This window comes from Pleurodeles waltl, unplaced genomic scaffold (genome assembly GCF_031143425.1).
Source record: "Pleurodeles waltl isolate 20211129_DDA unplaced genomic scaffold, aPleWal1.hap1.20221129 scaffold_39, whole genome shotgun sequence".
NCBI classification, from domain to species: Eukaryota; Metazoa; Chordata; class Amphibia; order Caudata; family Salamandridae; genus Pleurodeles; species Pleurodeles waltl.
In genome coordinates this window covers 8,837,269-8,863,482 of record NW_027150097.1, presented here as the reverse complement: position 1 = coordinate 8,863,482, position 26,214 = coordinate 8,837,269, and the positions used below count along the sequence as shown (strand labels likewise).

At 45.9% G+C, this 26,214-nt stretch overlaps 7 non-coding genes across 7 annotated transcripts; all 7 read right to left on the bottom strand.

Moving 5' to 3' along the window:
- Positions 1–4,765: 4,765 nt before the first annotated feature.
- TRNAL-CAG (transfer RNA leucine (anticodon CAG)) lies at positions 4,766–4,848 on the bottom strand. Its single transcript has one exon. It is a non-coding gene; the product is annotated as a tRNA-Leu (tRNA).
- Positions 4,849–5,969: 1,121 nt separating this feature from the next.
- Positions 5,970–6,052, bottom strand: TRNAL-CAG (transfer RNA leucine (anticodon CAG)). Its single transcript has one exon. It is a non-coding gene; the product is annotated as a tRNA-Leu (tRNA).
- A 2,347-nt stretch (positions 6,053–8,399) lies between these two features.
- TRNAL-CAG (transfer RNA leucine (anticodon CAG)) lies at positions 8,400–8,482 on the bottom strand. The gene has a single exon. It is a non-coding gene; the product is annotated as a tRNA-Leu (tRNA).
- Positions 8,483–12,044: 3,562 nt separating this feature from the next.
- TRNAL-CAG (transfer RNA leucine (anticodon CAG)) lies at positions 12,045–12,127 on the bottom strand. Its single transcript has one exon. It is a non-coding gene; the product is annotated as a tRNA-Leu (tRNA).
- Positions 12,128–14,475: 2,348 nt separating this feature from the next.
- Positions 14,476–14,558, bottom strand: TRNAL-CAG (transfer RNA leucine (anticodon CAG)). Its single transcript has one exon. It is a non-coding gene; the product is annotated as a tRNA-Leu (tRNA).
- A 4,773-nt stretch (positions 14,559–19,331) lies between these two features.
- TRNAL-CAG (transfer RNA leucine (anticodon CAG)) lies at positions 19,332–19,414 on the bottom strand. Its single transcript has one exon. It is a non-coding gene; the product is annotated as a tRNA-Leu (tRNA).
- Positions 19,415–22,967: 3,553 nt separating this feature from the next.
- Positions 22,968–23,050, bottom strand: TRNAL-CAG (transfer RNA leucine (anticodon CAG)). Its single transcript has one exon. It is a non-coding gene; the product is annotated as a tRNA-Leu (tRNA).
- Between the last annotated feature and the right edge of the window lie 3,164 nt (positions 23,051–26,214).

The following is a 26,214-nucleotide window of genomic DNA, read 5'->3' as shown; positions in this document are numbered from 1 at the left end:
GAATCCACGCCTCCAAAGGAGACTGCAACCTGAACGCAGCGCCTTAGACCACTCGGCCATCCTGACACTCGTGACAGTGCACTGATGGCTCAATTTTCAGCTTATAAACCAAAATGAGTGCCATGTACTGAGTGAATGTTGTTTAATGTCCTCTGTATTTTCAATTCCAGACCTTCCTGCTCAGGGAAACAGTGGGATCTGAAGCTGATGAAGGAGAGAGGATGGATCATCCTGACAGTGGATCCGGTGGTGACTGCTACTAATTCTCAATCATCTACTACAGTGGGTGTGGACATGCAGAATTTGGAGCCAGTTCAAGATTCAGATCAGGAGGTGCCTGGCTCCATACCAATCAACTCAGTGCCTCTGAGACAAGGACTTGAACGGTACAGTTTGAGTCCTCGACCGCCATGCTCAACGCGGCTGCAAGGATTCGGGGTGGATTGACTGAATGTGGCATTTCTTGTTGTGTACTATTCTTGTATACTGGTTTAGTATAGTATCTTTTTTTTGAGCAGCTATGTTTGTTTTGTATTGGTTAAGGAGAAATGTTGTGTTCGTCATGGGCACGCCTATGATGCACACCAAGGGAGGTAGGGAGTGTTAGTCTCCCCCGAGTTTTGGAGTTGGATGGTAGGCGCGGTGACGTGGAACCGGAGAGAATAAAAGGTCAGGGAAGGTGTTCCTCGTGGCCAATGACTCTATATTATTCTCTGTGTATTTATTCAAACCTATTTGCGAAACAGGCACTGTGTGTGCACGATGCAACACACCCCTCCCATGCCCTGAATACAGAAGTTAAAAACCAGCTGTGATTGGGACGCAGGGGACCCTGGTGCCACTGAACCTTCTGCACTGTGAACCTGCTGAACTATTGACAGCTGTGCTTTTGATATGTAGGGTCGAAACCTTTATCTCGGCCCCTCTATCACGATTTGTTGAAGATGCTGTGATTTCCTGCTTTACCGATTTACTGCGATTTAGCCAACTTCAGGCAATTAGTGCAAGCAACGGACAATAGATCTTATCGATAATTTACAGAAACTGTTGACATTGTTTTTGATAAGGGTGCTTGAAAAAAAAAAGTCCAAAAATGTATCCACCTCGCAAAAGACACTTGTCAGAAGAGGGGTTTGAACCCACGTCTCCAAGGGAGACTGTGACTTGAATGCAGCACCTTAGACCACCCGGCCATCCTGACACTCTTGACACCAGACTGATGGCTCAATTTCCAGCTTATAAACCAAAATGAGTGCCATGTACTGAGTGAATGTTATTTAATGTCCTCTGTATTTTCAATTCCAGACCTTCCTGCTCAGGGAAACAGTGGGATCTGAAGCTGATGAAGGAGAGAGGATGGATCATCCTGACAGTGGACCCTGTGGTGACTGCTACTAATTCTCAATCATCTACTACATGTGGTGTGGACTTGCAGAATTTTGAGCTAGTGCATATGGCCGGTGGTGACTGCTACTAATTCTCAATCATCTACTACAGGGGGTGTGGACATGCAGAATTTGGAGCCAGTTCAAGATTCAGATCAGGAGGCTCCTGGCTCCATACCAATCAACTCAGTGCCTCTGAGACAAGGACTTGAACGGTACAGTTTGAGTCCTCGACCGCCATGCTCAACGCGGCTGCAAGGATTCGGGGTGGATTGACTGAATGTGGTATTTCTTGTTGTGTACTATTCTTGTATACTGGATTAGTATAGTATCTTTTTTTTGAGCAGCTATGTTTGTTTTGTATTGGTTAAGGAGAAATGTTGTTTTCGTCATGGGCACGCCCATGATGCACACCAAGGGAGGTAGGGAGTGTTAGTCTCCCCCGAGTTTTGGAGTTGGATGGTAGGTGCGGTGATGTGGAATCGGAGAGAATAAAAGGTAGGGGAAGGTGTTCCTCGTGGCTAAAGACTCCATATTATTCTTTGTGTATTTATTAAAACTTCTCTGCAAAACAGGCACTGTGTGTGCACGACGCAACACCTCCACCCCTCCCACCCCCTGAATACAGAAGTAAAAAACCAGCTGTGATTGGGATGCAGGGGACCCTGGTGCCACTGAACCTTCTGCACTGTGAACCTGCTGAACTATTGACAGCTGCGCTTTTGATATGTAGGGTCGAAACCTTTATCTCGGCCCCTCTATCACGATTTGTTGAAGATGCTGTGATTTCCTGCTTTACCGATTTACTGCGATTTAGCCAACTTCAGGCAATTAGTGCAAGCAACGGAAAATAGATCTTATCGATAATTTACAGAAACTGTTGACAATGTTTTTGATACAGTGCTTGGGAAAAAAAAGTCCAAAAATGTATCCACCTCGCAAAATACACTTGTCCGAAGTGGGATTTGAACCCACACCTCCAAGGGAGGCTGCGACTTGAACGCAGCGCCTTAGACCACTCGGCCATCCTGACACTCTTCACACTGCCCTCATGGCTCAATTTCGAGCGTATAAACCAAAATGAGTGCCATGTACTGAGTGAATGTTGTTTAATGTCCTCTGTATTTTCAATTCCAGACCTTCCTGCTCAGGGAAACAGTGGGATCTGAAGCTGATGAAGGAGAGAGGATGGATCATCCTGACAGTGAATCCGGTGGTGACTGCTACTAATTCTCAATCATCGACTACATGGGGTGTGGACATGCAGAAGTTTGAGCCAGTGCACATGGCCGGTGGTGACTGCTACTAATTCTCAATCATCTACCACAAGGGGTGTGGACATGCAGAATTTGGAGCCAGTTCAAGATTCAGATCAGGAGGTGCCTGGCTCCATACCAATCAACTCAGTGCCTCTGAGACAAGGACTTGAACGGTACAGTTTGAGTCCTCGACCGCCATGCTCAACGCGGCTGCAAGGATTCGGGGTGGATTGACTGAATGTGGCATTTCTTGTTGTGTACTATTCTTGTATACTGGATTAGTATAGTATCTTTTTTTTTGAGCAGCTATGTTTGTTTTGTATTGGTTAAAGAGAAATGTTGTGTTCGTCATGGGCACGCCTATGATGCACACCAAGGGAGGTAGGGAGTGTTAGTCTCCCCCGAGTTTTGGAGTTGGATGGTAGGCGCAGTGACGTGGAACCGGAGAGAATAAAAGGCCAGGGAAGGTGTTCCTCGTGGCCAATGACTCTATATTATTCTCTGTGTATTTATTAAAACTTATCTGCGAAACAGGCACTGTGTGTGCACGATGCAACACACCCCTCCCATGCCCTGAATACAGAAGTTAAAAATCAGCTGTGATTGGGACGCAGGGGACCCTGGTGCCACTGAACCTTCTGCACTGTGAACCTGCTGAACTATTGACAGCTGCGCTCTTGATATGAAGGGTCAAAACCTTTATCTCTGCCCCTCTATCACGATTTGTTGAAGATGCTGTGATTTCCCACTTTACCGATTTACTGCGATTTAGCCAACTTCAGGAAATTAGTGCAAGCAACGGACAATAGATCTTATCGATAATTTACAGAAACTGTTGACATTGTTTTTGATACGGGTGCTTGGAAAAAAAAAAGACAAAAAATGTATCCACCTCGCAAAAGACACTTGTAAGAAGTGGGATTCGAACCCACACCTCCAAAGGAGACAGTGACCTGAACGCAGTGCCTTAGACCACTCGGCCATCCTGACACTTGTGACACTGCACTGATGGCTCAATTTCCAGCTTATAAACCAAAATGAGTGCCATGTACTGAGTGAATGTTGTTTAATGTCCTCTGTATTTTCAATTCCAGACCTTCCTGCTCAGGGAAACAGTGGGATCTGAAGCTGATGAAGTAGAGAGGATTGATCATCCTGACAGTGGATCCGGTGGTGACTGCTACTAATTCTCAATCATCTACTACATGGGGTGTGGACATGCTGAATTTTGAGCCAGTGCACATGGCCGGTGGTGACTGCTACTAATTCTCAATCATCTACTACAGGGGGTGTGGACATGCAGAATTCGGAGCCAGTTCAAGATTCAGATCAGGAGGTACCTGGCTGCATACCAATCAACTCAGTGCCTCTGAGACAAGGACTTGAACGGTACAGTTTGAGTCTTCGACCGCCATGCTCAACGTGGCTGCAAGGATTCTGGGTGGATTGACTGAATGTGGCATTTCTTATTGTGTACTATTCTTGTATACTGGTTTAGTATAGTATCTTTTTTTTGAGCAGCTATGTTTGTTTTGTATTGGTTAAGGAGAAATGTTGTGTTCGTCATGGGCACGCCTATGATGCACACCAAGGGAGATAGGGAGTGTTAGTCTCCCCCGAGTTTTGGAGTTGGATGGTAGGCGCGGTGACGTGGAACCGGAGAGAATAAAAGGTCAGGGAGGGTGTTCCTCGTGGCCAATGACTCTATATTATTCTCTGTGTATTTATTAAAACTTATTTGCGAAACAGGCACTGTGTGTGCACGATGCAACACACCCCTCCCATGCCATGAATACAGAAGTTAAAAACCAGCTGTGATTGGGACGCAGGAGACCCTGGTGCCACTGAACCTTCTGCACTGTGAACCTGCTGAACTATTGACAGCTGCGCTTTTGATATGTAGGGTTGAAACCTTTATCTCGGCCCCTCTATCACGATTTGTTGAAGATGCTGTGATTTCCCGCTTTACCGATTTACTGCGATTTAGCCAACTTCAGGAAATTAGTGCAAGCAACGGACAATAGATCTTATCGATAAGTTACAGAAACTGTTGACATTGTTTTTGATACGGGTGCTTGGAAAAAAAAAGTCCAAAAATGTATCCACCTCGCAAAAGACACTTGTCAGAAGTGGGATTCGAACCCACGCCTCCAAAGAAGACTGCGACCTGAACGCAGCGCCTTAGACCACTCGGCCATCCTGACACTGCACTGATGGCTCAATTTCCAGCTTATAAACCAAAATGAGTGCCATGTACTGAGTGAATGTTGTTTAATGTCCTCTGTATTTTCAATTCCAGACCTTCCTGCTCAGGGAAACAGTGGGATCTGAAGCTGATGAAGGAGAGAGGATGGATCATCCTGACAGTGGATCCGGTGGTGACTGCTACTAATTTTGAATCATCTACTACATGGGGTGTGGACATGCTGAATTTTGAGCCAGTGCACATGGCCGGTGGTGACTGCTACTAATTCTCAATCATCTACTACAGGGGGTGTGGACATGCAGAATTTGGAGCCAGTTCAAGATTCAGATCAGGAGGTGCCTGGCTCCATACCAATCAACTCAGTGCCTCTGAGACAAGGACTTGAACGGTACAGTTTGAGTCCTCGACCGCCATGCTCAACGCGGCTGCAAGGATTCGGGGTGGATTGACTGAATGTGGCATTTCTTGTTGTGTACTATTCTTGTATACTGGTTTAGTATAGTATCTTTTTTTGAGCAGCTATGTTTGTTTTGTATTGGTTAAGGAGAAATGTTGTGTTCGTCATGGGCACGCCTATGATGTACACCAAGGGAGGTAGCGAGTTTTAGTCTCCCCCGAGTTTTGGAGTTGGATGGTAGGCGCAATGACGTGGAACCGGAGAGAATAAAAGGTCAGGGAAGGTGTTCCTCGTGGCCAATGACTCTATATTATTCTCTGTGTATTTATTAAAACTTATCTGTGAAACAGGCACTGTGTGTGCACGATGCAACACACCCCTCCCATGCCCTGAATACAGAAGTTAAAAACCAGCTGTGATTGGGACGCAGGGGACCCTGGTGCCACTGAACCTTCTGCACTGTGAACCTGCTGAACTATTGACAGCTGCGCTCTTGATATGTAGGGTCGAAACCTTTATCTCTGCCCCTCTATCACGATTTGTTGAAGATGCTGTGATTTCCTGCTTTACCGATTTACTGCGATTTAGCCAACTTCAGGAAATTAGTGCAAGCAACGGACAATAGATCTTATCGATAATTTACAGAAACTGTTGACATTGTTTTTGATACGGGTGCTTGGAAAAAAAAAGTCAAAAAATGTATCCACCTCGCAAAAGACACTTGTCAGAAGTGGGATTCGAACCCACGCCTCCAAAGGAGACTGCGACCTGAACGCAGCGCCTTTGACCACTCGGCCATTCTGACACTCTTGACAATGTACTGATGGCTCAATTTCTAGCTTATAAACCAAAATGAGTGCCATGTACTGAGTGAATGTTGTTTAATGTCCTCTGTATTTTCAATTCCAGACCTTCCTGCTCAGGGAAACAGTGGGATCTGAAGCTGATGAAGGAGAGAGGATGGATCATCATGACAGTGAATCCGGTGGTGACTGCTACTAATTCTCAATCATCGACTACTTGGGGTGTGGACATGCAGAAGTTTGAGCCAGTGCACATGGCCGGTGGTGACTGCTACTAATTCTCAATCATCTACTACAAGGGGTGTGGACATGCAGAATTTGGAGCCAGTTCAAGATTCAGATCAGGAGGTGCCTGGCTCCATACCAATCAACTCAGTGCCTCTGAGACAAGGACTTGAACGGTACAGTTTGAGTCTTCGACCGCCATGCTCAACGCGGCTGCAAGGATTCGGGGTGGATTGACTGAATGTGGTATTTATTGTTGTGTACTATTCTTGTATACTGGATTAGTATAGTATCTTTTTTTTGAGCAGCTATGTTTGTTTTGTATTGGTTAAGGAGAAATGTTGTGTTCGTCATGGGCACGCCCATGATGCACACCAAGGGAGGTAGGGAGTGTTAGTCTCCCCCGAGTTTTGGAGTTGGATGGTAGGTGCGGTGATGTGGAATCGGAGAGAATAAAAGGTAGGGGAAGGTGTTCCTCGTGGCTAAAGACTCCATATTATTCTTTGTGTATTTATTAAAACTTCTCTGCAAAACAGGCACTGTGTGTGCACGACGCAACACCCCCACCCCTCCCATCCCCTGAATACAGAAGTTAAAAACCAGCTGTGATTGGGACGCAGGGGACCCTTGTGCCACTGAACCTTCTGCACTGTGAACCTGCTGAACTATTGACAGCTGCGCTTTTGATATGTAGGGTCGAAACCTTTATCTCGGCCCCTCTATCACGATTTGTTGAAGATGCTGTGATTTCCTGCTTTACCGATTTACTGCGATTTAGCCAACTTCAGGCAATTAGTGCAAGCAACGGAAAATAGATCTTATCGATAATTTACAGAAACTGTTGACATTGTTTTTGATACGGTGCTTGGGAAAAAAAGTACAAAAATGTATCCACCTCGCAAAATACACTTGTCAGTAGTGGGATTTGAACCCACACCTCCAAGGGAGGCTGCGACCTGAACATAGTGCCTTAGACCACTCGGCCATCCTGACACTCTTCACACCTCGCTCATGGCTCAATTTCGAGCGTATAAACCAAAATGAGTGCCATGTACTGAGTGAATGTTGTTTAATGTCCTCTGTATTTTCAATTCCAGACCTTCCTGCTCAGGGAAACAGTGGGATCTGAAGCTGATGAAGGAGAGAGGATGGATCATCCTGACAGTGAATCCGGTGGTGACTGCTACTAATTCTCAATCATCGACTACATGGGGTGTGGACATGCAGAAGTTTGAGCCAGTGCACATGGCCGGTGGTGACTGCTACTAATTCTCAATCATCTACTACAAGGGGTGTGGACATGCAGAATTTGGAGCCAGTTCAAGATTCAGATCAGGAGGTGCCTGGCTCCATACCAATCAACTCAGTGCCTCTGAGACAAGGACTTGAACGGTACAGTTTGAGTCCTCGACCGCCATGCTCAACGCATCTGCAAGGATTCGGGGTGGATTGACTGAAAGTGGCATTTCTTGTTGTGTACTATTCTTGTATACTGGATTAGTATAGTATCTTTTTTTTGAGCAGCTATGTTTGTTTTGTATTGGTTAAGGATAAATGTTGTGTTCGTCATGGGCACGCCTATGATGCACACCAAGGGAGGTAGGGAGTGTTAGTCTCCCCCGAGTTTTGGAGTTGGATGGTAGGCGCGGTGACGTGGAACCGGAGAGAATAAAAGGTCAGGGAAGGTGTTCCTCGTGGCCAATGACTCAATATTATTCTCTGTGTATTTATTAAAACTTATCTGCGAAACAGGCACCGTGTGTGCACGATGGAACACACCCCTCCGATGCCCTGAATACAGAAGTTAAAAACCAGCTGTGATTGGGACGCAGGGGACCCTGGTGCCACTGAACCTTCTGCACTGTGAACCTGCTGAACTATCGACAGCTGCGCTCTTGATATGTAGGGTCGAAACCTTTATCTCTGCCCCTCTATCACGATTTGTTGAAGATGCTGTGATTTCCCGCTTTACCTATTTACTGCGATTTAGCCAACTTTAGGAAATTAGAGCATGCAACGGACAATAGATCTTATCGATAATTTACAGAAACTGTTGACATCGTTTTTGATACGGGTGCTTGGAAAAAAAAAGTCCAAAAATGTATCCACCTCGCAAAAGACACTTGTCAGAAGTGGGATTCGAACCCACGCCTCCAAAAGAGACCGCGACCTGAACGCAGCGCCTTAGACCACTCGGCCATCCTGACACTCTTGACACTAGACTGATGGCTCAATTTCCAGCTTATAAACCAAAATGAGTGCCATGTACTGAGTGAATGTTGTTTAATGTCCTCTGTATTTTCAATTCCAGACCTTCCTGCTCAGGGAAACAGTGGGATCTGAAGCTGATGAAGGAGAGAGGATGGATCATCCTGACAGTGGATCCGGTGGTGAATGCTACTAATTCTCAATCATCTACTACATGGGGTGTGGACATGCTGAATTTTGAGCCAGTGCACATGGCCGGTGGTGACTGCTACTAATTCTCAATCATCTACTACAGGGGGTGTGGACATGCAGAATTTGGAGCCAGTTCAAGATTCAGATCAGGAGGTGCCTGGCTCCATACCAACCAATCAGTGCCCCTGAGACAAGGACTTGAACGGTACAGTTTGAGTCCTCGACCGCCATGCTCAACGCGGCTGCAAGGATTCGGGGTGGATTGACTGAATGTGGCATTTCTTGTTGTGTACTATTCTTGTATACTGGTTTAGTATAGTATCTTTTTTTTTAGCAGCTATGTTTGTTTTGTATTGGTTTAGGAGAAATGTTGTGTTCGTCATGGGCACGCCTATGATGCACACCAAGGGAGGTAGGGAGTGTTAGTCTCCCCCGAGTTTTGGAGTTGGATGGTAGGCGCGGTGACGTGGAACCGGAGAGAATAAAAGGTCAGGGAAGGTGTTCCTCGTGGCCAATGACTCTATATTATTCTCTGTGTATTTATTAAAACTTATTTGCGAAACAGGCACTGTGTGTGCACGATGCAACACACCCCTCCCATGCCATGAATACAGAAGTTAAAAACCAGCTGTGATTGGGACGCAGGGGACCCTGGTGCCACTGAACCTTCTGCACTGTGAACCTGCTGAACTATTGACAGCTGTGCTTTTGATATGTAGGGTCGAAACCTTTATCTCGGCCCCTCTATCACGATTTGTTGAAGATGCTGTGATTTCCTGCTTTACCGATTTACTGCGATTTAGCCAACTTCAGGCAATTAGTGCAAGCAACGGACAATAGATCTTATTGATAATTTACAGAAACTGTTGACATTGTTTTTGATAAGGGTGCTTGGAAAAAAAAAAGTCCAAAAATGTATCCACCTCGCAAAAGACACTTGTCAGAAGAGGGGTTTGAACCCACGTCTCCAAGGGCGACTGTGAACTGAATGCAGCACCTTAGAGCACCCGGCCATCCTGACACTCTTGACACCAGACTGATGCCTCAATTTCCAGCTTATAAACCAAAATGAGTGCCATGTACTGAGTGAATGTTATTTAATGTCCTCTGTATTTTCAATTCCAGACCTTCCTGGTCAGGGAAACAGTGAGATCTGAAGCTGATGAAGGAGAGAGGATGGATCATCCTGACAGTGGACCCTGTGGTGACTGCTACTAATTCTCAATCATCTACTACATGGGGTGTGGACATGCAGAATTTTGAGCCAGTGCATATGGCCGGTGGTGACTGCTGCTAATTCTCAATCATCTACTACAGGGGGTGTGGACATGCAGAATTTGGAGCCAGTTCAAGATTCAGATCAGGAGGTGCCTGGCTCCATACCAATCAACTCAGTGCCTCTGAGACAAGGACTTGAACGGTACAGTTTGAGTCCTCGACCGCCATGCTCAACGCGGCTGCAAGGATTCGGGGTGGATTGACTGAATGTGGTATTTCTTGTTGTGTACTATTCTTGTATACTGGATTAGTATAGTATCTTTTTTTTGAGCAGCTATGTTTGTTTTGTATTGGTTAAGGAGAAATGTTGTGTTCGTCATGGGCACGCCCATGATGCACACCAAGGGAGGTAGGGAGTATTAGTCTCCCCCGAGTTTTGGAGTTGGATGGTAGGTGCGGTGATGTGGAATCGGAGAGAATAAAAGGTAGGGGAAGGTGTTCCTCGTGGCCAAAGACTCCATATTATTCTTTGTGTATTTATTAAAACTTCTCTGCAAAACAGGCACTGTGTGTGCACGACGCAACACCCCCACCCCTCCCATCCCCTGAATACAGAAGTTAAAAACCAGCTCTGATTGGGACGCAGGGGACCCTGGTGCCACTGAACCTTCTGCACTGTGAACCTGCTGAACTATTGACAGCTGCGCTTTTGATATGTAGGGTCGAAACCTTTATCTCGGCCCCTCTATCACGATTTGTTGCAGATGCTGTGATTTCCTGCTTTACCGATTTACTGCGATTTAGCCAACTTCAGGCAATTAGTGCAAGCAACGGAAAATAGATCTTATCGATAATTTACAGAAACTGTTGACATTGTTTTTGATACGGTGCTTGGGAAAAAAAAGTCCAAAAATGTATCCACCTCGCAAAATACACTTGTCAGAAGTGGGATTTAAACCCACACCTCCAAGGGAGGCTTCAACCTGAACGCAGCACCTTAGACCACTCGGCCATCCTGACACTCTTCACACCTTGCTCATAGCTCAATTTCGAGCATATAAACCAAAATGAGTGCCATGTACTGAGTGAATGTTGTTTAATGTCCTCTGTATTTTCAATTCCAGACCTTCCTGCTCAGGGAAACAGTGGGATCTGAAGCTGATGAAGGAGAGAGGATGGATCATCCTGACAGTGAATCCGGTGGTGACTGCTACTAATTCTCAATCATCGACTACATGGGGTGTGGACATGCAGAAGTTTGAGCCAGTTCACATGGCCGGTGGTGACTGCTACTAATTCTCAATCATCTACTACAAGGGATGTGGACATGCAGAATTTGGAGCCAGTTCAAGATTCAGATCAGGAGGTGCCTGGCTCCATACCAATCAACTCAGTGCCTCTGAGACAAGGACTTGAACGGTACAGTTTGAGTCCTCGACCGCCATGCTCAACGCGGCTGCAAGGATTCGGGGTGGATTGACTGAATGTGGCATTTCTTGTTTTGTACTATTCTTGTGAACTGGATTAGTATAGTATCTTTTTTTTGAGCAGCTATGTTTGTTTTGTATTGGTTAAGGAGAAATGTTGTGTTCGTCATGGGCACGCCTATGATGCACACCAAGGGAGGTAGGGAGTGTTAGTCTCCCCTGAGTTTTGGAGTTGGATGGTAGGCGCGGTGACATGGAACCGGAGAGAATAAAAGGTCAGGGAAGGTGTTCCTCGTGACCAATGACTCTATATTATTCTCTGTGTATTTATTAAAACTTATCTGCGAAACAGGCACCGTGTGTGCACGATGCAACACACCCCTCCCATGCCCTGAATACAGAAGTTAAAAACCAGCTGTGATTGGGACGCAGGGGACCCTGGTTCCACTGAACCTTCTGCACTGTGAACCTGCTGAACTATTGACTGCTGCGCTCTTGATATGTAGGGTCGAAACCTTTATCTCTGCCCCTCTATCACGATTTGTTGAAGATGCTGTGATTTCCCTCTTTACTGATTTACTGCGATTTAGCCAACTTCAGGAAATTAGTGCAAGCAACGGACAATAGATCTTATCGATAATGTACAGAAACTGTTGACATTGTTTTTGATACAGGTGCTTGGAAAAAAAAAGTCCAAAAATGTATCCACCTCGCAAAAGATACTTGTCAGAAGTGGGATTCGAACCCACGCCTCCAAAGGAGACTGCAACCTGAACGCAGCGCCTTAGACCACTCGGCCATCCTGACACTCTTGACACTGCACTGATGGCTCAATTTCCAGCTTATAAACCAAAATGAGTGCCATGTACTGAGTGAATGTTGTTTAATGTCCTCTGTATTTTCAATTCCAGACCTTCCTGCTCAGGGAAACAGTGGGATCTGAAGCTGATGAAGGAGAGAGGATGGATCATGCTGACAGTGAATCCGGTGGTGACTGCTACTAATTCTCAATCATCGACTACTTGGGGTGTGGACATGCAGAAGTTTGAGCCAGTGCACATGGCCGGTGGTGACTGCTACTAATTCTCAATCATCTACTACAAGGGGTGTGGACATGCAGAATTTGGAGCCAGTTCAAGATTCAGATCAGGAGGTGCCTGGCTCCATACCAATCAACTCAGTGCCTCTGAGACAAGGACTTGAACGGTACAGTTTGAGTCCTCGACCGCCATGCTCAACGCGGCTGCAAGGATTCGGGGTGGATTGACTGAATGTGGCATTTCTTGTTGTGTACTATTCTTGTATACTGGATTAGTATAGTATCTTTTTTTTGAGCAGCTATGTTTGTTTTGTATTGGTTAAGGAGAAATGTTGTGTTCGTCATGGGCACGCCCATGATGCACACCAAGGGAGGTAGGGAGTGTTAGTCTCCCCCGAGTTTTGGAGTTGGATGGTAGGTGCGGTGATGTGGAATCGGAGAGAATAAAAGGTAGGGGAAGGTGTTCCTCGTGGCCAAAGACTCCATATTATTCGTTGAGTATTTATTAAAACTTCTCTGCAAAACAGGCACTGTGTGTGCACGACGCAACACCCCCACCCCTCCCATCCCCTGAATACAGAAGTTAAAAACCAGCTCTGATTGGGACGCAGGGGACCCTGGTGCCACTGAACCTTCTGCACTGTGAACCTGCTGAACTATTGACAGCTGCGCTTTTGATATGTAGGGTCGAAACCTTTATCTCGGCCCCTCTATCACGATTTGTTGCAGATGCTGTGATTTCCTGCTTTACCGATTTACTGCGATTTAGCCAACTTCAGGCAATTAGTGCAAGCAACGGAAAATAGATCTTATCGATAATTTACAGAAACTGTTGACATTGTTTTTGATACGGTGCTTGGGAAAAAAAAGTCCAAAAATGTATCCACCTCGCAAAATACACTTGTCAGAAGTGGGATTTAAACCCACACCTCCAAGGGAGGCTGCAACCTGAACGCAGCACCTTAGACCACTCGGCCATCCTGACACTCTTCACACCTTGCTCATGGCTCAATTTCGAGCGTATAAACCAAAATGAGTGCCATGTACTGAGTGAATGTTGTTTAATGTCCTCTGTATTTTCAATTCCAGACCTTCCTGCTCAGGGAAACAGTGGGATCTGAAGCTGATGAAGGAGAGAGGATGGATCATCCTGACAGTGAATCCGGTGGTGACTGCTACTAATTCTCAATCATCGACTACATGGGGTGTGGACATGCAGAAGTTTGAGCCAGTGCACATGGCCGGTGGTGACTGCTACTAATTCTCAATCATCTACTACAAGGGGTGTGGACATGCAGAATTTGGAGCCAGTTCATGATTCAGATCAGGAGGTGACTGGCTCCATACCAATCAACTCAGTGCCTCTGAGACAAAGACTTGAACGGTACAGTTTGAGTCCTCGACCGCCATGCTCAACGCGGCTGCAAGGATTCGGGGTGGATTGACTGATTGTGGCATTTCTTGTTGTGTACTATTCTTGTAAACTGGATTAGTATAGTATCTTTTTTTTGAGCAGCTATGTTTGTTTTGTATTGGTTAAGGAGAAATGTTGTGTTCGTCATGGGCACGCCTATGATGCACACCAAGGGAGGTAGGGAGTGTTAGTCTCCCCTGAGTTTTGGAGTTGGATGGTAGGCGCGGTGACGTGGAACTGGAGAGAATAAAAGGTCAGGGAAGGTGTTCCTCGTGGCCAATGACTCTATATTATTCTCTGTGTATTTATTAAAACTTATCTGCGAAACAGGCACCGTGTGTGCACGATGCAACACACCCCTCCCATGCCCTGAATACAGAAGTTAAAAACCAGCTGTGATTGGGACGCAGGGGACCCTGGTGCCACTGAACCTTCTGCACTGTGAACCTGCTGAACTATTGACAGCTGCGCTCTTGATATGTAGGGTCGAAACCTTTATCTCTGCCCCTCTACCACGATTTGTTGAAGATGCTGGGATTTCCCGCTTTACCGATTTACTACGATTTAGCCAACTTCAGGAAATTAGTGCAAGCAACGGACAATAGATCTTATCAATAATGTACAGAAACTGTTGACATTGTTTTTGATACAGGTGCTTGGAAAAAAAAAGTCAAAAAATTTATCCACCTCGCAAAAGACACTTGTCAGCAGTGGGATTCAAACCCACGCCTCCAAAGGAGACTGCGACCTGAACGCAGCGCCTTAGACCACTCGGCCATCCTGACACTCTTCACACTGTACTGATGGCTCAATTTCCAGCTTATAAACCAAAATGAGTGCCATGTACTGAGTGAATGTTGTTTAATGTCCTCTGTATTTTCAATTCCAGACCTTCCTGCTCAGGGAAACAGTGGGATCTGAAGCTGATGAAGGAGAGAGGATGGATCATGCTGACAGTGAATCCGGTGGTGACTGCTACTAATTCTCAATCATCGACTACTTGGGGTGTGGACATGCAGAAGTTTGAGCCAGTGCACATGGCCGGTGGTGACTGCTACTAATTCTCAATCATCTACTACAAGGGGTGTGGACATGCAGAATTTGGAGCCAGTTCAAGATTCAGATCAGGAGGTGCCTGGCTCCATACCAATCAACTCAGTGCCTCTGAGACAAGGACTTGAACGGTACAGTTTGAGTCCTCGACCGCCATGCTCAACGCGGCTGCAAGGATTCGGGGTGGATTGACTGAATGTGGCATTTCTTGTTGTGTACTATTTTTGTATACTGGATTAGTATAGTATCTTTTTTTTGAGCAGCTATGTTTGTTTTGTATTGGTTAAGGAGAAATGTTGTGTTCGTCATGGGCACGCCTATGATGCACACCAAGGGAGGTAGGGAGTGTTAGTCTCCCCCGAGTTTTGGAGTTGGATGGTAGGCGCGGTGACGTGGAACCGGAGAGAATAAAAGGCCAGGGAAGGTGTTCCTCGTGGCCAATGACTCTATATTATTCTCTGTGTATTTATTAAAACTTATCTGCGAAACAGGCACCATGTGTGCACGATGCAATACACCCCTCCCATGCCCTGAATACAGAAGTTAAAAACCAGCTGTGATTGGGACGCAGGGGACCCTGGTGCCACTGAACCTTCTGCACTGTGAACCTGCTGAACTATTGACATCTGCGCTCTTGATATGTAGGGTCAAAACCTTTATCTCTGCCCCTCTATCACGATTTGTTGAAGATGCTGTGATTTCCCGCTTTACCGATTTACTGCGATTTAGCCAACTTCAGGAAATTAGTGCAAGCAACGGACAATAGATCTTATCGATAATTTACAGAAACTGCTGACATTGTTTTTGATACGGGTGCTTGGAAAAAAAAAGACAAAAAATGTATCCACCTCGCAAAAGACACTTGTCAGAAGTGAGATTCGAACCCACGCCTCCAAAGGAGACTGTGACCTGAACGCAGTGCCTTAGACCACTCGGCCATCCTGACACTCGTGACACTGCACTGATGTCTCAATTTCCAGCTTATAAACCAAAATGAGTGCCATGTACTGAGTGAATGTTGTTTAATGTCCTCTGTATTTTCAATTCCAGACCTTCCTGCTCAGGGAAACAGTGGGATCTGAAGCTGATGAAGGAGAGAGGATGGATCATCCTGACAGTGGATCCGGTGGTGACTGCTACTAATTCTCAATCATCTACTACATGGGGTGTGGACATGCTGAATTTTGAGCCAGTGCACATGGCCGGTGTTGACTGCTACTAATTCTCAATCATCTACTACAGGGGGTGTGGACATGCAGAATTTGGAGCCAGTTCAAGATTCAGATCAGGAGGTGCCTGGCTCCATACCAATCATCTCAGTGCCTCTGCGACAAGGACTTGAACGGTACAGTTTGAGTCCTCGACCGCCATGCTCAACGCGGCTGCAAGGATTCGGGGTGGATTGACTGAATGTGGCTTTTCTTGTTGTGAACTATTCTTGTATACTGGTTTAGTATAGTATCTTTTTTTTTAGCAGCTATGTTTGTTTTGTATTGGTTAAGGAGAAATGTTGTGTTCGTCATGGGCACGCCTATGATGCACACCAAGGGAGGTAGGGAGTGTTAGTCTCCCCCGAGTTTTGGAGTTGGATGGTAGGCGCGGTGACATGGAACCGGAGAGAATAAAAGGTCAGGGAAGGTGTTCCTCGTGGCCAATGACTCTATATTATTCTCTGTGTATTTATTAAAACTTATCTGTGAAACAGGCACTGTGTGTGCACGATGCAACACACCCCTCACATGCCCTGAATACAGAAGTTAAAAACCAGCTGTGATTGGAACGCAGGGGACCCTGGTGCCACTGAACCTTCTGCACTGTGAACCTGCTGAACTATTGACAGCTGCGCTCTTGATATGTAGGGTCGAAACCTTTATCTCTGCCCCTCTACCACGATTTGTTGAAGATGCTGTGATTTCCCGCTTTACCGATTTACTGCGATTTAGCCAACTTCAGGAAATTAGTGCAAGCAACGGACAATAGATCTTATCGATAATGTACAGAAACTGTTGACATTGTTTTTGATACAGGTGCTTGGAAAAAAAAAGTCCAAAAATGTATCCACCTCGCAAAAGACACTTGTCAGAAGTGGGATTCAAACCCAAGCCTCCAAAGGAGACTGCCACCTGAACGCAGCGCCTTAGACCACTCGGCCATCCTGACACTCTTCACACTGTACTGATGGCTCAATTTCCAGCTTATAAACCAAAATGAGTGCCATGTACTGAGTGAATGTTGTTTAATGTCCTCTGTATTTTCAATTCCAGACCTTCCTGCTCAGGGAAACAGTGGGATCTGAAGCTGATGAAGGAGAGAGGATGTATCATGCTGACAGTGAATCCGGTGGTGACTGCTACTAATTCTCAATCATCGACTACTTGGGGTGTGGACATGCAGAAGTTTGAGCCAGTGCACATGGCCGGTGGTGACTGCTACTAATTCTCAATCATCTACTACAAGGGGTGTGGACATGCAGAATTTGGAGCCAGTTCAAGATTCAGATCAGGAGGTGCCTGGCTCCATACCAATCAACTCAGTGCCTCTGAGACAAGGATTTGAACGGAACAGTTTGAGTCCTCAACCGCCATGCTCAACGCGGCTGCAAGGATTCGGGGTGGATTGACTGAATGTGGCATTTCTTGTTGTGTACTATTCTTGTATACTGGATTAGTATAGTGTCTTTTTTTTGAGCAGCTATGTTTGTTTTGTATTGGTTAAGGAGAAATGTTGTGTTCGTCATGGGCACGCCTATGATGCACACCAAGGGAGGTAGGGAGTGTTAGTCTCCCCCGAGTTTTGGAGTTGGATGGTAGGCGCGGTGACGTGGAACCGGAGAGAATAAAAGGTTAGGGAAGGTGTTCCTCGTGGCCAATGACTCTATATTATTCTCTGTGTATTTATTAAAACTTATCTGCGAAACAGGCACCGTGTGTGCACGATGCAACACACCCCTCCCATGCCCTGAATACAGAAGTTAAAAACCAGCTGTGATTGGGACGCAGGGGACCCTGGTGCCACTGAACCTTCTGCACTGTGAACCTGCTGAACTATTGACAGCTGCGCTCTTGATATGTAGGGTCGAATCCTTTATCTCAGCCCCTCTATCACGATTTGTTGAAGATGCTGTGATTTCCCGCTTTACCGATTTACTGCGATTTAGCCAACTTCAGGAAATTAGTGCAAGCAACGGACAATAGATCTTATCGATAATTTACAGAAACTGTTGACATTGTTTTTGATACAGGTGCTTGGAAAAAAAAAGTCCAAAAATGTATCCACCTCGCAAAAGACACTTGTCAGAAGTTTGATTCGAACCCACGCCTCCAAAGGAGACTGCGACCTGAACGCAGCGCCTTAGACCACTCGGCCATCCTGACACTCTTGACACTGCCCTGATGGCTCAATTTCCAGCTTATAAACCAAAATGAGTGCCATGTACTGAGTGAATGTTGTTTAATGTCCTCTGTATTTTCAATTCCAGACCTTCCTGCTCAGGGAAACAGTGGGATCTGAAGCTGATGAAGGAGAGAGGATGGATCATCCTGACAGTGAATCCGGTGGTGACTGCTACTAATTCTCAATCATCGACTACTTGGGGTGTGGACATGCAGAAGTTTGAGCCAGTGCACATGGCCGGTGGTGACTGCTACTAATTCTCAATCATCTACTACAAGGGGTGTGGACATGCAGAATTTGGAGCCAGTTCAAGATTCAGATCAGGAGGTGCCTGGCTCCATACCAATCAACTCAGTGCCTCTGAGACAAGGACTTGAACGGTACAGTTTGAGTCCTCGACCGCCATGCTCAACGCGGCTGCAAGGATTCGGGGTGGATTGACTGAATGTGGCATTTCTTGTTGTGTACTATTCTTGTATACTGGATTAGTATAGTATCTTTTTTTTGAGCAGCTATGTTTGTTTTGTATTGGTTAAGGAGAAATGTTGTGTTCTTCATGGGCACGCCTATGATGTACACCAAGGGAGGTAGGGAGTGTTAGTCTCCCCCGAGTTTTGGAGTTGGATGGTAGGCGCGGTGACGTGGAACCGGAGAGAATAAAAGGTCAGGGAAGGTGTTCCTCGTGGCCAATGACTCTATATTATTCTCTGTGTATTTATTAAAACTTATCTGCGAAACAGGCACCGTGTGTGCACGATGCAACACACCCCTCCCATGCCCTGAATACAGAAGTTAAAAACCAGCTGTGATTGGGACGCAGGGGACCCTGGTGCCACTGAACCTTCTGCACTGTGAACCTGCTGAACTATTGACAGCTGCGCTCTTGATATGTAGGGTCGAAACCTTTATCTCTGCCCCTCTATCACGATTTGTTGAAGATGCTGTGATTTCCTGCTTTACCGATTTACTGCGATTTAGCCAACTTCAGGAAATTAGTGCAAGCAACGGACAATAGATCTTATCGATAATTTACAGAAACTGTTGACATTGTTTTTGATACGGGTGCTTGGAAAAAAAAAGTCAAAAAATGTATCCACCTCGCAAAATACACTTGTCAGAAGTGGGATTCGAACCCACGCCTCCAAAGGAGACTGCGACCTGAACGCAGCGCCTTTGACCACTCGGCCATTCTGACACTCTTGACACTGTACTGATGGCTCAATTTCCAGCTTATAAACCAAAATGAGTGCCATGTACTGAGTGAATGTTGTTTAATGTCCTCTGTATTTTCAATTCCAGACCTTCCTGCTCAGGGAAACAGTGGGATCTGAAGCTGATGAAGGAGAGAGGATGGATCATCATGACAGTGAATCCGGTGGTGACTGCTACTAATTCTCAATCATCGACTACTTGGGGTGTGGACATGCAGAAGTTTGAGCCAGTGCACATGGCCGGTGGTGACTGCTACTAATTCTCAATCATCTACTACAAGGGGTGTGGACATGCAGAATTTGGAGCCAGTTCAAGATTCAGATCAGGAGGTGCCTGGCTCCATACCAATCAACTCAGTGCCTCTGAGATAAGGACTTGAACGGTACAGTTTGAGTCCTCGACCGCCGTGCTCAACTGCAAGGATTCGGGGTGGATTGACTGAATGTGGCATTTCTTGTTGTGTACTATTCTTGTATACTGGATTAGTATAGTATCTTTTTTTTGAGCAGCTATGTTTGTTTTGTATTGGTTAAGGCGAAATGTTGTGTTCGTCATGGGCACGCCTATGATGCACACCAAGGGAGGTAGGGAGTGTTAGTCTCCCCCGAGTTTTGGAGTTGGATGGTAGGCGCGGTGACGTGGAACCGTAGAGAATAAAAGGCCAGGGAAGGTGTTCCTCGTGGCCAATGACTCTATATTATTCTCTGTGTATTTATTAAAACTTATCTGCGAAACAGGCACCATGTGTGCACGATGCAACACACCCCTCCCATGCCCTGAATACAGAAGTTAAAAAACAGCTGTGATTGGGACGCAGGGGACCCTGGTGCCACTGAACCTTCTGCACTGTGAACCTGCTGACCTATTGACAGCTGCGCTCTTGATATGTAGGGTCAAATCCTTTATCTCTGCCCCTCTATCACGATTTGTTGAAGATGCTGTGATTTCCCGCTTTACCGATTTACTGCGATTTAGCCAACTTCAGGAAATTAGTGCAAGCAACGGACAATAGATCTTATCGATAATTTACAGAAACTGCTGACATTGTTTTTGATACGGGTGCTTGATAAAAAAAAGACAAAAAATGTGTCCACCTCGCAAAAGACACTTGTCATAAGTGGGATTCGAGCCCACGCCTCCAAAAAAGACTACGATCTGAACGCAGCGCCTTAGACCACTCGGCCATCCTGACACTCGTGACACTGCACTGATGGCTCAATTTCCAGCTTATAAACCAAAAAGAGTGCCATGTACTGAGTGAATGTTGTTTAATGTCCTCTGTATTATCAATTCCAGACCTTCCTGCTCAGCGAAACAGTGGGATCTGAAGCTGATGAAGGAGAGAGGATGGATCATCCTGACAGTGGATTCGGTGGTGACTGCTACTAATTCTCAATCATCTACTACATGGGGTGTGGACATGCTGAATTTTGAGCCAGTGCACATGGCCGGTGGTGACTGCTACTAATTCTCAATCATCTACTACAGGGGGTGTGGACATGCAGAATTTGGAGCCAGTTCAAGATTCAGATCAGGAGGTGCCTGGCTCCATACCAATCAACTCAGTGCCTCTGAGACAAGGACTTGAACGGTACAGTTTGAGTCCTCGACCGCCATGCTCAACGCGGCTGCAAGGATTCGGGGTGGATTGACTGAATGTGGCATTTCTTGTTGTGTACTATTTTTGTATACTGGTTTAGTATAGTATCTTTTTTTTGAGAAGCTATGTTTGTTTTGTATTGGTTAAGGAGAAATGTTGTGTTCGTCATGGGCACGCCTATGATGAACACTAAGGGAGGTAGGGAGTGTTAGTCTCCCCCGAGTTTTGGAGTTGGATGGTAGGCGCGGTGACGTGGAACCGGAGAGAATAAAAGGTCAGGGAAGGTGTTCCTCGTGGCCAATGACTCTATATTATTCTCTGTGTATTTATTAAAACTTATTTGCGAAACAGGCACTGTGTGTGCACGATGCAACACACCCCTCCCATGCCCTGAATACAGAAGTTAAAAACCAGCTGTGATTGGGACGCAGGGGACCCTGGTGCCACTGAACCTTCTGCACTGTGAACCTGCTGAACTATTGACAGCTGTGCTTTTGAATGTAGGGTCGAAACCTTTATCTCGGCCCCTCTATCACGATTTGTTGAAGATGCTGTGATTTCCTGCTTTACCGATTTACTGCGATTTAGCCAACTTCAGGCAATTAGTGCAAGCAACGGACAATATATCTTATCGATAATTTACAGAAACTGTTGACATTGTTTTTGATACGGGTGCTTAGAAAAAAAAAAGACAAAAAATGTATCCACCTCGCAAAAGACACTTGTGAGAAGTGGGATTCGATCCCACGCCTCCAGAGGAGACTGCGACCTGAATGCAGCGCCTTAGACCACTCGGCCATCCTGACACTCTTAACACTGCACTGATGGCTCAATTTCCAGCTTATAAACCAAAATGAGTGCCATGTACTGAGTGAATGTTGTTTAATGTCCTCTGTATTTTCAATTCCAGACCTTCCTGCTCAGGGAAACAGTGGGATCTGAAGCTGATGAAGGAGAGAGGATGGATCATCCTGACAGTGGATCCGGTGGTGACTGCTACTAATTCTCAATCATCTACTACATGGGGTGTGGACATGCTGAATTTTGAGCCAGTGCACATGGCCGGTGGTGACTGCTACTAATTCTCAATCATCTACTACAGGGGGTGTGGACATGCAGAATTTGGAGCCAGTTCAAGATTCAGATCAGGAGGTGCCTGGCTCCATACCAATCAACTCAGTGCCTCTGAGACAAGGACTTGAACGGTACAGTTTGAGTCCTCGACCGCCTTGCTCAACGCGGCTGCAAGGATTCGGGGTGGATTGACTGAATGTGGCATTTCTTGTTGTGTACTATTCTTGTATACTGGTTTAGTATAGTATCTTTTTTTTGAGCAGCTATGTTTGTTTTGTATTGGTTAAGGAGAAATGTTGTGTTCGTCATGGGCACGCCTATGATGCACACCAAGGGAGGTAGGGAGTGTTAGTCTCCCCCGAGTTTTGGAGTTGGATGGTAGGCGCGATGACGTGGAACCGGAGAGAATAAAAGGTCAGGGAAGGTGTTCCTCGTGGCCAATGACTCTATATTATTCTCTGTGTATTTATTAAAACTTATTTGCGAAACAGGCACTGTGTGTGCACGATGCAACACACCCCTCCCATGCCCTGAATACAGAAGTTAAAAACCAGCTGTGATTGGGATGCAGGGGACCCTGGTGCCACTGAACCTTCTGCACTGTGAACCTGTTGAACTATTGACAGCTGTGCTTTTGATATGTAGGGTCGAAACCTTTATCTCGGCCCCTCTATCACGATTTGTTGAAGATGCTGTGATTTCCTGCTTTACCGATTTACTGCGATTTAGCCAACTTCAGGCAATTAGTGCAAGCAACGGAAAATAGATCTTATCGATAATTTACAGAAACTGTTGACAATGTTTTTGATACAGTGCTTGGGAAAAAAAAGTCCAAAAATGTATCCACCTCGCAAAATACACTTGTCAGAAGTGGGATTTGAACCCACGCCTCCAAAGGAGACTGCGACCTGAACGCAGCGCCTTAGACCACTCGGCCATCCTGACACTCTTCACACTGTACTGATGGCTCAATTTCCAGCTTATAAACCAAAATGAGTGCCATGTACTGAGTGAATGTTGTTTAATGTCCTCTGTATTTTCAATTCCAGACCTTCCTGCTCAGGGAAACAGTGGGATCTGAAGCTGATGAAGGAGAGAGGATGGATCATGCTGACAGTGAATCCGGTGGTGACTGCTACTAATTCTCAATCATCGACTACTTGGGGTGTGGACATGCAGAAGTTTGAGCCAGTGCACATGGCCGGTGGTGACTGCTACTAATTCTCAATCATCTACTACAAGGGGTGTGGACATGCAGAATTTGGAGCCAGTTCAAGATTCAGATCAGGAGGTGCCTGGCTCCATACCAATCAACTCAGTGCCTCTGAGACAAGGACTTGAACGGTACAGTTTGAGTCCTCGACCGCCATGCTCAACGCGGCTGCAAGGATTCGGGGTGGATTGACTGAATGTGGCATTTCTTGTTGTGTACTATTCTTGTATACTGGATTAGTATAGTATCTTTTTTTTGAGCAGCTATGTTTGTTTTGTATTGGTTAAGGAGAAATGTTGTGTTCGTCATGGGCACGCCTATGATGCACACCAAGGGAGGTAGGGAGTGTTAGTCTCCCCCGAGTTTTGGAGTTGGATGGTAGGCGCGGTGACGTGGAACCGGAGAGAATAAAAGGCCAGGGAAGGTGTTCCTCGTGGCCAATGACTCTATATTATTCTCTGTGTATTTATTAAAACTTATCTGCGAAACAGGCACCATGTGTGCACGATGCAATACACCCCTCCCATGCCCTGAATACAGAAGTTAAAAACCAGCTGTGATTGGGACGCAGGGGACCCTGGTGCCACTGAACCTTCTGCACTGTGAACCTGCTGAACTATTGACATCTGCGCTCTTGATATGTAGGGTCAAAACCTTTATCTCTGCCCCTCTATCACGATTTGTTGAAGATGCTGTGATTTCCCGCTTTACCGATTTACTGCGATTTAGCCAACTTCAGGAAATTAGTGCAAGCAACGGACAATAGATCTTATCGATAATTTACAGAAACTGCTGACATTGTTTTTGATACGGGTGCTTGGAAAAAAAAAGACAAAAAATGTATCCACCTCGCAAAAGACACTTGTCAGAAGTGAGATTCGAACCCACGCCTCCAAAGGAGACTGTGACCTGAACGCAGTGCCTTAGACCACTCGGCCATCCTGACACTCGTGACACTGCACTGATGTCTCAATTTCCAGCTTATAAACCAAAATGAGTGCCATGTACTGAGTGAATGTTGTTTAATGTCCTCTGTATTTTCAATTCCAGACCTTCCTGCTCAGGGAAACAGTGGGATCTGAAGCTGATGAAGGAGAGAGGATGGATCATCCTGACAGTGGATCCGGTGGTGACTGCTACTAATTCTCAATCATCTACTACATGGGGTGTGGACATGCTGAATTTTGAGCCAGTGCACATGGCCGGTGTTGACTGCTACTAATTCTCAATCATCTACTACAGGGGGTGTGGACATGCAGAATTTGGAGCCAGTTCAAGATTCAGATCAGGAGGTGCCTGGCTCCATACCAATCATCTCAGTGCCTCTGCGACAAGGACTTGAACGGTACAGTTTGAGTCCTCGACCGCCATGCTCAACGCGGCTGCAAGGATTCGGGGTGGATTGACTGAATGTGGCTTTTCTTGTTGTGAACTATTCTTGTATACTGGTTTAGTATAGTATCTTTTTTTTTAGCAGCTATGTTTGTTTTGTATTGGTTAAGGAGAAATGTTGTGTTCGTCATGGGCACGCCTATGATGCACACCAAGGGAGGTAGGGAGTGTTAGTCTCCCCCGAGTTTTGGAGTTGGATGGTAGGCGCGGTGACATGGAACCGGAGAGAATAAAAGGTCAGGGAAGGTGTTCCTCGTGGCCAATGACTCTATATTATTCTCTGTGTATTTATTAAAACTTATCTGTGAAACAGGCACTGTGTGTGCACGATGCAACACACCCCTCACATGCCCTGAATACAGAAGTTAAAAACCAGCTGTGATTGGAACGCAGGGGACCCTGGTGCCACTGAACCTTCTGCACTGTGAACCTGCTGAACTATTGACAGCTGCGCTCTTGATATGTAGGGTCGAAACCTTTATCTCTGCCCCTCTACCACGATTTGTTGAAGATGCTGTGATTTCCCGCTTTACCGATTTACTGCGATTTAGCCAACTTCAGGAAATTAGTGCAAGCAACGGACAATAGATCTTATCGATAATGTACAGAAACTGTTGACATTGTTTTTGATACAGGTGCTTGGAAAAAAAAAGTCCAAAAATGTATCCACCTCGCAAAAGACACTTGTCAGAAGTGGGATTCAAACCCAAGCCTCCAAAGGAGACTGCCACCTGAACGCAGCGCCTTAGACCACTCGGCCATCCTGACACTCTTCACACTGTACTGATGGCTCAATTTCCAGCTTATAAACCAAAATGAGTGCCATGTACTGAGTGAATGTTGTTTAATGTCCTCTGTATTTTCAATTCCAGACCTTCCTGCTCAGGGAAACAGTGGGATCTGAAGCTGATGAAGGAGAGAGGATGGATCATGCTGACAGTGAATCCGGTGGTGACTGCTACTAATTCTCAATCATCGACTACTTGGGGTGTGGACATGCAGAAGTTTGAGCCAGTGCACATGGCCGGTGGTGACTGCTACTAATTCTCAATCATCTACTACAAGGGGTGTGGACATGCAGAATTTGGAGCCAGTTCAAGATTCAGATCAGGAGGTGCCTGGCTCCATACCAATCAACTCAGTGCCTCTGAGACAAGGATTTGAACGGAACAGTTTGAGTCCTCAACCGCCATGCTCAACGCGGCTGCAAGGATTCGGGGTGGATTGACTGAATGTGGCATTTCTTGTTGTGTACTATTCTTGTATACTGGATTAGTATAGTGTCTTTTTTTTGAGCAGCTATGTTTGTTTTGTATTGGTTAAGGAGAAATGTTGTGTTCGTCATGGGCACGCCTATGATGCACACCAAGGGAGGTAGGGAGTGTTAGTCTCCCCCGAGTTTTGGAGTTGGATGGTAGGCGCGGTGACGTGGAACCGGAGAGAATAAAAGGTTAGGGAAGGTGTTCCTCGTGGCCAATGACTCTATATTATTCTCTGTGTATTT